General features: G+C 34.2%; 1 long non-coding RNA gene across 3 annotated transcripts; it reads right to left on the reverse strand.

Annotated features, from left to right (window-relative positions):
• Window positions 1-4,662: 4,662 nt before the first annotated feature.
• LOC147513922 (uncharacterized) lies at window positions 4,663-8,161 on the reverse strand. 3 transcript variants are annotated; one of them, XR_015217431.1, is made up of 7 exons: window positions 8,040-8,161; window positions 7,851-7,931; window positions 7,265-7,441; window positions 6,428-6,582; window positions 5,623-5,708; window positions 5,050-5,379; window positions 4,663-4,973 (listed from the first exon to the last, which is right to left on the reverse strand). It is a non-coding gene; the product is annotated as an uncharacterized LOC147513922 (long non-coding RNA). The 3 variants fall into 3 exon arrangements; XR_015217432.1 differs by having other exon boundaries at window positions 5,050-5,443; XR_015217433.1 differs by lacking the exons at window positions 7,851-7,931; window positions 8,040-8,161 and adding an exon at window positions 7,552-7,799.
• Window positions 8,162-9,779: the final 1,618 nt, after the last annotated feature.

A 9,779-nucleotide genomic window follows, 5' to 3' on the forward strand; every position in this document is an offset into this window, starting at 1 on the left:
ACATGCACAAAAAGGACCTTGTCTAGGATTCTGGACATTTCATTGGGCCTTATGCACACAAAGAAGTGAATGCATGCAAACTTGATTGCTTCAAGAAGATTTTTTTTTTTGGCTAAGTGAGCATATTGTATTGATATGCTGACATATAAATAAGTACATTACACATCACATCAAATTAGTTGAAAGGGAGGACTGCATAATTATAAATAGCATATCTTCCCTACTAGGTAGGTCCTATATACATTTACCAATCATTTACACAACACCCCCTCACCTCCTAGTTTAGTTTACAAATCTATAGATCGGCATAAAAGGCATTTCCCATTTGGTGACCTAGTTGGGTCTCCCTTCAAACAAGAAAGCCATTTGGTGACCCAGTTGGTTATATTCATAAAGGAAAAGAAGATGTGAAATACTAGGCTAGGAAGGGTTTGGCCGTTTGGGTTTGGTAAAGTAGTAAGAATGAATACAAACTCATAACATGGAAGTCGAAATTGATCATGGAAAAAAATCTTTCCTTTAAATCTCACATAATCTATGAGCGGTACAATTTGTTTTTTTTATTAAGCTTTGCAACTCTGAGGAGATGGAAAATTCGTCTGTCCACCAGGTTTTATCAATTTGCAAATTCTTCCTCAACTAGTTAAAAGAATGAAATTGGCTGATATTATGACAATACTAGGTAGTATAGATATTATTATGGGAGAAGTTGATCGTTGAAATGATACTTGATACGACAAAAGTACAAGCTATCAATTCTTTTTCCATATCAGAATCCTTAAAAGAGGTTTATGGGCTCATATGGTTGCTTGTTCCTATTTTTACTCTCAGGAATCATAATAGGGGTATTGGTAATTGTGTGGTTAGAAAGACAAATATCTGCATGGGGTACAACAACGTGTTGGGCAATACGCATGTCATTTGGGAATTCTTCAAGCTCTAGTAGACAGTAGTGAATTTTGTTGTAGAATTAAAGAATCCATAACACTTTTTTAAACTATCAGATAGTGGCTGGAGAGAAAAAGGGAGGTGGAAACGTGAGAGAGAGAGATGTTTTTTTTTTTTTTTTTTTTTTTTTTTTTGGCTCACAACTATGAGCCTCACAGTGGTGACACATGTAATAGAAAAATCAAAAGATCTATTATAACAAAACAAAATGGTAAGACAAATGGTGGTCAGGATCGCACAGGGATCTGTATTATGATTGTTTTGGGATCGGCTAAAAACATGTGTACGACAAAGATTGTTTTGAAACCCCTCTGAGAATATTCTCAATGAAAATTAAAGTATGTTGTTAGTGAGTTAAATGTTACTAAATATTTTTCCACAACTTAATTAGTCATTCAACGTACCACATGCAAACATTTTATTTCTCGAGCCAACTTTCAACTACCCAAGAGACAAGAACCATTGAAGCAGTTCTCTTTCTTAATAAGAACTTCAAATCCCATTTTCGTAGCTGCGGGTGTTGTTTTTTAAAATTAAAAAATTTTAAATGAAAATGTTTTTTGACCCATGGGGATTTAATATAAATTTACACTATAAATTTTCATTACCATTTGGTTATTGGGGTTTAAGTTCTGCCAAAGCAAAACGACTAGATACTTTGTCACTTCTGCTGCATCTATTGGGGTTTAAGTTCTGCCAAAGCAAAACGGCTAGATACTTCGTCACTTATGCTGCATCTACCACTTCATTAGCTTCTTAAACTGTCCACTCGCCTTAAATCATTTATTTCAAATTCTCGATCTTATAACTTCTTTCCTCCTTTCCATTTGGTATAAATTTCTTTTAAATTGCTTGCTGGAACCTTTTAAAAAAACCTTCAAAAAGTACAAAATAACATGCCCCTATCTTGCTATCTATATTTCTTTAGCGGAATGTTCATATTATATTTAACATCTTTATCATCTAGATAAGAAATTCTGCTTGCCTGCTTTATTGACGTATTTTCTCGGTATTTGTTTAAGATTTTTGGTAAAAACTAGGTGTTTGAACCGTCAGTGATCGACTTCAGTCAGGCATCTCATCTCTGTCTCTAACCAGCAAAGTCTCAGGTAACTTTTACATTACAGATTACTGATTACGTGTCCTTCTTTGTCGGCCACGCTTGACGAAATGAAGTTTTGTTTTGTTTCTTACTGTTTTTCTTCATGTTGATGTTGTTAGTCCATTTTTTCCATGTCCAATCAATAATGATCGTCGTTAGAAACTTTGATCCAGTATACGAGTTCGGTGTTGTGAAGTATCTGTGGAAAATGACTATATGGTAGTTGATGCCACTTTCGTTGAAATTTGATTGATCAAATTTGCTTGACGCTAGGAAGATTTTTTTTTTTTTTGTAAAGTAATGAGCATGCACTGAGACAGAGAAAAGTCTCTGCAGCGTGTTGTTATGTTTTTACCATTATTTTGGTTAAGGAAAAAGCCATTCTACTAATTGTAATGCTACACTAATCAATGTTATTCTTAATAAGAAAGAACTTACCTTTCCTGATGTTATGACAGAAAAAATTGACTCATTAAGTATTGCATAGTTGTTTCCCGCGCGCTATGATCTATCTAATGCGTATTTGATCATTTTTTATTTCACATTAATGAGAATATCTAATTTTCAGGGTTAAGCTTTACAGTATATTTCACAAACCTCAAAATCTTAGCCTCAAATGAATATTTTCATTGGTAATGTAGCATCTATTTCTTTAGAAAATATTATCGTGTGACATAAATATTTGGTCTCAATTTCTGATGACTTCAATGTACTATGTTCTTTTGGTATGTATATGATTGGCTTTACACATCCCCTTCACTTTAGTTGTGTGTTTTTCTTAATAACAAATGGAGTTCTATGTTTGAATATAAATTTGTTTTATGTTTTATGTTTTTTTCTCCTAAATAAGTATATTGTTGACTATTATTCGATGTGAGCTTCTAATTATAACATGACTGTAATGAGTTTGAGAAGTTTATTAAATTAGTGGTGATGTTGAGAGTCCCGTATACCCTAGCTACTTTACAAATATTATGGTTGTGACTTTCCTTTTCTGTGTTGATGTATAATTGGGTGTGATAAAAGTGATTTAGCAACTATGTTTTTAGCCCTAATTATTCATGTGTTTGAATATGTTCGTATGGGTACGTGCATGTAACAATAGTGACCCATTGTTCATTTTAGAGTTTTTTAAGTCTTGGTCATACTATTTGTTGGTTTATTAGGCTTTGGTACAAAAAAACTTAAATAATTTGTTAGTTGACCGTCAGTCAACTCAAGTACCAGAAGTAGGACTAAAGACTAATATTTAAGAATTCTATACCAAAGCCAAAATTTCGTACTAATAGTAGGACCAACACTTAAAAACCCCTTAATTTTAGGTTGACCAATTGCATAGATGATGTTTTCTTGATTGCACTCTATAGTTATTTGCTCAGCTATCGATGTGGCAGCATAATGCTTCTGCCAATAAGACATATTTATGTATATCACTGGTTTATTTTCAGTTCAATGACATAAATGTAAGTGGGTTAAGTGGTTTCACTAGGAACATTTTGTATTTTAGTCAATTATTCGTTAACTCTTAGTAATAAACCAAACTTAGATTTCAATAAGAAACATATATTGTTTACTTATTGAAAGACTCAGATTTGAATAGAACTATAGATTTCTTTTGAAAAAATGCGTATTTATTTTGCGTCATTGCAAGCCTAAGAGTATATACGGCTAACATGGAGGAATAGTTTCTTTACAACTGAAAAAATGAAGAAGTTTCCTAACTTAATTCCCCTAATATTCTCATTATTAATGATTTCGATCTTTGTTAAAGATTTAAGAGATTTAGCCCATAGCTTTTTTAAAAAGAAAATTCTTAAGATTTCTTTGTTGAGGCTGGATTTTTCAATTTTTCTTTTCCCTTCATGACTTAGAAGTCATTTCATAAATGAATTCAAGCATTCTACCAAATCCACATCCAATACAAAAGCATTTGCACATGTTAATATGTGTCAGGCACAAGGAGTGGACTAATAAAAGATATGCATGCTAGCTAGCAGTGTCCTTTGGGGTAACGTGGAAACAGTAGGAAACGTGGTTTCAAAATGAGGCATTAATTTAGATTTTAGCAGTTAATAGAGGAATTTGAATCTTCTTGAAACATGATTTAGGTACAGTTGGTTGGTCAACTAAAGCTTTTCATCAGTGAGCATAGCCCTTAAATGTCTTAATGTCTGGATTTTTTTTCACTATTGTTGGTAAATTTTTAGGTACGACTTTGGAACCCCTCACTACTACAGAAAAGCTCATATACCACTGTTATATACAGTGGTAAAAACCCTTTAACCACTGTTTGAAAACCGTGGTAACAACCACCGTGACAAATACTTCTAACAAAACCATGGTTAATAGTATCTCTTATATACCACAGTTATTGAACAAACCGTGGTATTATGATCTCTAAAACCGTGGTTAATAGTCTTTGTGCTTTGCTATAGTATCTGCTAACCGTGGGAAATAGTAACAATAATGACCATGGTTCTTGAAAAACCGTGGTTTATAGTATTTTTTTTTAAAAAAAACACACATTCCTGTTTTAATTTCACTATATTAATACAAAATGATTTGCAAACAACTTGTCCATCAAAATAGCCATGTCATACAACATTCCACACTGAATTTATCAAACATTGCCAATTATAAACAAAACATATTACAACTTACAAAAAAAAAATTAAACATCCAACAAGCAACAATTCAATGCATTACTAATTACTGTATGTGAGTCAATAAAAAATGACGAAAGAACATACATCAAAAGACTTTGACAACATCTAGATCCTTCGTGGTGAAGCCTTATAATTCATTGTAATCTCTCATATGATTGAGATGCCTCAACACATTGTAGCTTCATGTCCAAGTCCATGATTTTAAGTAGAGGGGCAGAAGTTTCCACACCATAATTCCTCAATTTTGACTTCGCAACCTACAAAAAGAATAAAAAATTTCACACTTAACGACAGGGGAAAGAGATGCCATAGTTAATGATAAAAAAGGCTCACCTTCAACTCTAAACTCGAAGTTGTCAGACGCTGGTCAGCATATATATTCAATATTTGATACATTTTCCTTGATTAATTACTTCTTCTTGCAATTGTTTTGTGGAGGGAGATTGAGCTGCCTTGGCCTCTCGAGCAGCAAGATCAAACTTCCATCTCCACTCAGCTGCTTCCTCCTGAGTCGATTGAGCCCTGTTTTCGAACAGCACCTAGCATAGCTTCAGTAGCACTTGCTCTATAATTCAGAGTGTTTATTTCTCCATGAGATTGGCCTTCTTCTGCTCTTTGCTTTGACAAGATCTGGTCACATTTTCTTTTCTAGTCCAAAGACTCCTGCCGTGCAGAAATCGATCTCCATTAAGTTAGTGCACCTCTCCTCCAAAGAGCTGCAGTTACTCTACAAGAGCCTTCTAGTCATTGATAGCATTCTCATAACGCCACAAGTATTCTGTTTTATTCATTTCACTTGAATTGCTTCCAGTTGCTTATTAAGCAATCACATTCGATCCTCAATTGACCGGGATTTCAACATTAAATAGAGAGAATAAGACTAACAGAGAGAGAGAGAGTTGATACCTTTGTTGTAAGAAGGTGGTTAGCTATTTCCATTTACTAAGACCATGGGATGTTGCTTCATACTCAGATGGCAAACCATCGGGAACCTAACAGGAACAATTTTTAGCATGATATATCGTTAATCACAGAAAAGAACTACATAAACGGTATGGTGACAACAATTTATGCCAAAACAAACCATAATTATTAAAAAAAAAGTAGACATATCAAACTGGTCTATATTAAACAAGGAATTCAGACCCACCATATAGACTATCTCAAGTAAACAGGATCACTAATCTTTCTCGAAAGAGCATAACAAAATTAGTTAGAAAAATGAGGTACTGGAGTGTACATCAAACTATATATTGAAAGTATATTGATGAGGGGGTAAGAGAAAAAATCCACTCCCTACTTAAACATCACAGGAAGTTTATTTTTTTGATACATAAAAGATACTATCAATATACTCAGAAAGAGGATTACATTGACACTTCAAATAATAGAAAGTAGCTAATTTTCAAGACAAAAGCCCCACCCAAAATCACCCTAATACACCCACCCTGATTAAGAGGTAAGAAAAACAAAAGAAAAAAATACAAGCAACTGAAAATAGTAAGCTACTAGCTAATACCAGACCAGTTGTCAACAAAGTTTGAGAAATCAACAATGAGAAGAACCTACTTACATGAACTACTAAACCCTGATATAAAGCATGAATACAAATCCAGAGTAGAATCCTAGAGAGAACTTAACGATGTGTATGAATACGTTGCAATCTCTAATATAATTAATTTAATTTAGAAATTTAGGTATACATGCTTACCCGTTGTCAAGTAAGAATACGAAAGCTTAATTGCTAGAAAGCTACTAGCATGTTGAAGCCTCCATATCTAACTCCTCTAGTCCCCTTCTTAATAATGCCTTCATTAACTAGACTTACCAAGTTATGCCAATTGCTTTCTTTTCCTTGGTCAATACCTAAGAAAATTCCATATTTATGTGGAAGAGTTTAAGGAACAAACAAAACAAAACATGTTAAGTGAGTAGAATTGCAAGTACTTAAGAATCTCAACTATTTTCAAGATAGTAGTTACATAAATATGCATTGCAGGACTGATATCACACATAATTGAAAGCACACAATCCTACCATAAGCACTAATCAAAGCCAAAAATGCATAAACTGTGTTCCCATACCCATCCCTATCTAATGTCTCGGAGACCTCTTAGCAATATCATCTCATCTTCACCAAAAGAATGTTTCGCTACCAGTGTTTATAGCCAACAACAGTTCATGGCCCTCTGAGCACACCATAATCACCACAATCATAAAATTTACATATAATCAATAAAACATAGAACATCTATGATTGACAAAACAGTTGCAAACACATCTAAGATTAAATTGCAAACTTATCAGCTCATATCAGCTTTTGATATTTGTGCTAAATGATGTCCTTTTGTCAAGCCTTCATAGAAAATAATATTTCCCGTCTACTGCCCTACTTTTGACATTATTTTCAATAGGTGGCCTAGAAGAAACTCTATCTGGATGAAACTGTAATAGACAAATAGCCGTCAATATCAATATGCCACTAGAATTAGTATGAAATTAATGCATAATTAAAAGTGAAATTAAATTATAAAAACAAAAATCTTACCTTTCATCCAGATATTCTCTCAAGTGATTATCTAGAGAAAACTCCTTCCAACCCTTGGCCACTTTATGAATATCTCCAACATTCCATCTGGCATGTGCTATTCCCCTATTTGAAAGTCCCAAGTGTGAATCCAAAAGCGTCTTTCAGACATTTGTTGGCCAAGCTGCTTGGTATTTTCTGCACAGTTAGGAAAAGTACAACTGTTAACTCTGATAAATGTAAGTAACTTTGCAGAATTCTAAAGAAGAGAACAATGGATGATAAGCATTCGTTATAAATAGAAGTACATTTTCCTGTCGGAAATAGATTTGTTTCCTCCAAGAGACCGCCCAAGGGGTGATCAACATAAATTACTTTGTTAAAATTCCACATATGGGCTCATAAGTTGAAATTTCCCACGCACATATTAGGGTCACCTAGTAACAACAGATATGTGTTTGGTATATGTGAATGCTCAGGCTGCTATACTTGATCTTTCTGACCTTTGACTTGGCACATGCCTCCTGGCCATAGAAGCTGTATGATGCTTAAAACAAGCTCGACAAGTCCCATGACCTGAAATGGTAAACAAGTATAGTATACTTACAGACATCAGTTTGTACTTCCACAGGAATTAATGATTCTTTTCTACGAGATTCATGCTTGGTACAACGTGAATCATCCTCAGCTGTTTCAGACATTTCAATGTTAGTTTCCTTGGACTGAACACCTATGTAAAGAAATGATGAAGATGACTCCAATGGAGTTTTCGTATTTTAAAAAGGATGAGGGTTACCACTGATGGGCCAAATTGATGTAGCATTATCTAAAGACATGGTTGATTCATAGTTATCCGGATAATAAAACCAAGTCGCCTCCTTGTCCTTTGTCGAATATGTTGGTAATATTCCAAAGTTCATCATCAATCCAATCGGATGGGCACTTGGGGGAAGTGGATATGATAGGTTCACTAGTGCAAAGACAACCAAAACTTGGCAAATTAACTTCATTATTCTTATCAACCAAGAAGCGAGTCTCTCCGTTCCCAATCTGTCCAAAAACTGTTTTTCCCATGGCATCAAATAATTTTTCGCTTCCAAATCTTCATTTTCCTTCACTCTCGTCCGTCATCCACAGGGAGACCTAAAGCTTTGGCAATCAAAGTCCAGCAAATCAACCTCAGCATCATTGTGATAAAATAACATATACCTGGAGTAGAAGAAAATTTAAGGATTGGGACTGATTATTATCTCAACTCGCGAACCTTAATGGCAGAAATTCGGGAGAGAGAGAAGTGGGAGTTGGGTTTTGCTCTAGACCGTACAGGTTTTCCCTTTTTCTCATTTTTTTTCATGTTTTTTCGAGATTTTTGTCACGGCAGATGTAATTTTGGGAAACTATAAGCCACCGGTTTTAAGGAAACGGTGGGGTATATGTGGAATTTTATAGTACCGTGGTTTATGTAATTTTATATACAACTGTTTTACGAAAACAGTGGCATTTGTTTGTTCCAAAACTAGAAAAGTGTTTTGTACCGTGACAAATGACTATAAGCCACTGTTTTTAGAGAAACAGTGGTATATACCAGTTGACCAACCGTGGCTAATGTGCATTTTTGTAGTAGTGCCTCTTGAAAGTTTTATTTCATTTGTCATTTGAATACCTTAGGATTATAGTTAGAATACATGTACAGTTTCAATCCTTTTGTATATGGGATGATAGATCTTGAAATAATTGTATTGGAATAAAGAAAAACATTTACATTAAAATGTTTGTAAGGTGTTGTTAATTGCCGATTATTTACATTAAATTAAAGCATTTATGGGTATTACTGAGTGCCTTGTTTCTGTAATTGGTTTCTGCTTTGTCGGTCTATTCTTTCCAAAACAGATGATTCATTTACATAGTCATAACGTTTTTTTCAATGAAGCATTTCTAGACGTTGGATCAGAACATTTGTACTCAATATTTATTTTTTCAAAAAGTTTGATTTAAGTTGCGGATAACTTTACCATGTTACGTTTCAAATGTCGCATGTGGGTCTTAGGCCTAAGCGGGATCCTTGGGATTAGACATCAGGCTAAACTTTGTATTTGGTGTCGGTTTGTTTCTAATTGCCGGTATCATTGCCTAACCTCTCTCAGATCACCTTATTTCTTGAAATGTCATAATTAATCAAGACGGCAATGCCAGCATCTCTGAAGTTGTTGTACATCAACTTTTCTTATAACCCCACCACTAAAGACAACAAAAAAGACTCTTGAAGCTAAGTAACTACAACTCAAGGGAATTCTCTCAAAGGTGCTACGTGTATAGTTTTGTTGTGATTTTGAGAGGGCAAATGGTAATCTTTGAACGAAAATATTGCAGTCTGTGGTGTGTGAGGAATGGACATTTGAAGTAATTGATTTTGTAGTACTGAGTTAAACGGAGATCGAAGAAGAGATGTTGACTTTCCTTCGATTCCTGTTGAATTAGAAGTTTGGAAACAAGTTTTACTATAAGTTTTATTTAAGTACTTTGTCTTCTTTATTTA

Source organism: Coptis chinensis, chromosome 3 (genome assembly GCF_015680905.1).
Source record: "Coptis chinensis isolate HL-2020 chromosome 3, ASM1568090v1, whole genome shotgun sequence".
Taxonomy (NCBI): domain Eukaryota; kingdom Viridiplantae; phylum Streptophyta; class Magnoliopsida; order Ranunculales; family Ranunculaceae; genus Coptis; species Coptis chinensis.